Source organism: Enhydra lutris, unplaced genomic scaffold (assembly GCF_002288905.1).
Source record: "Enhydra lutris kenyoni isolate GAN:26980312 unplaced genomic scaffold, ASM228890v2 scaffoldscaffold81, whole genome shotgun sequence".
NCBI lineage: Eukaryota > Metazoa > Chordata > Mammalia > Carnivora > Mustelidae > Enhydra > Enhydra lutris.
In genome coordinates, this window is record NW_019154165.1 from 2,801,897 (window position 1) to 2,803,311 (window position 1,415).

A 1,415-nucleotide genomic window follows, 5' to 3' on the forward strand; every position below is an offset into this window, starting at 1 on the left:
TTAGTTCTCACAGGATGGCATGAGGAGGGCTAAGTGATGCAGGAACATGCAGTGAGTTGTGTTACAAAAGAAGGACACCAAGCTGAGGGAACTTAACTTTTTTATGATGGGTGATAAGTATGCCTGATCTTTATTCTAGATCTTTATCCTAACGACCATGAATCCTCACTGAAAGAACTTTATTATATGTGACAGAAATAAACCTGTCCTTTTTCCTGGAAGGGAATACAATCTATCTTCCAAGGCTGTTCACTGGGTAAACACCCTTAGAAAGAAAGTCTGGAGCACAAGCAATCAGTGCCTCTATTCACAGGACATACAGAAATCTATGGAGAATTATTCCCTAATTCTAATGGCCACTCAAGTTTTGGAATCATTGCTACCAGAAAGACTCTGCCATACCCACAGAGCTACCTTTATACACCCAAGCCTATTAGGTCCTGTCAAATATTCTACGCTTCTCTGCTCCTCCCAGCTTGAACCAGCCTCTTTCCTCTAGCCATGTTTCCTTAGGTTGTGCTGTTCTCTTCAAGGTCACCCTTTGCTCTGAAAAACAACCCACAAGCTGGCTCTGAGGCACTAAGGGCTCCCACTAAAGGATTTATTTGAAGATGTAGGAAAGTATTTGGAAGGAAAACACATAACAGTGAAAAAAAGAGTATAAACATTTATTTGTTAAGTAAACAGCTATTTATTGAGTGCCTACTGTGTCCTAGAACTGTGCTAAGGATATTAAGATTCATTCATGACTTGAAAGTGGCCACTGCACAAACCAGGCATCACTAGTTCACTGGCCTTGCTCTGCTTCCTCTGCAACCATGTCTGACAAACTCAATATGGCTGAGATTGAGAAATTCGATAAGTTGAAATTGAAGAAGACAAAAACGCAAGAGAAAAATCTACTGCCTTCAAAAGAAATGACTGAATGGGAGAAGCAATCAGGTGAATCTTAATGAGGCATGCACTGCCAATATGCACTGTACATTCCACAAGCACTCCCTTCTTATTTTATTTCTTTAGCTGTTTAACTTTGAAAGATGCAAAGAGTTTGTATCAAGTTTAAATGACTGTGCTGCCCCTTTGCACATAGAAGGATAAAGAACTACTGATAATGAAGGCCATGCCTTCCTCTCCCGTATGACTATCTGGCTGGCAGAGTAGGAAAAGAACTTGCGTGTTGGTGAAGGAAGAAGTTGGGTGGGATGACAGTGAAATTTAGAGTAAAAACCAAGGTGGTTCAAGGTGTTCTATTTTTTTTAAAGATTTTGTTTATTTATTTGACACAGAGAGATAGACAGCGAGAGAGGGAATACAAGCAGGGGGAGTAGGAGAGAGAGAAGAAGGCTTCCCACTGAGCAGGGGGCCCAGTCCGGGGCTTGATCCCAGGGCTCTGGGATCATGACCTGAGCCAAAGG

General features: G+C 41.8%; 1 pseudogene; it reads left to right on the forward strand.

The window, feature by feature from the left end:
- The first annotated feature begins 818 nt into the window (after window positions 1-818).
- Window positions 819-1,048, forward strand: LOC111161036 (annotated as a pseudogene).
- Window positions 1,049-1,415: the final 367 nt, after the last annotated feature.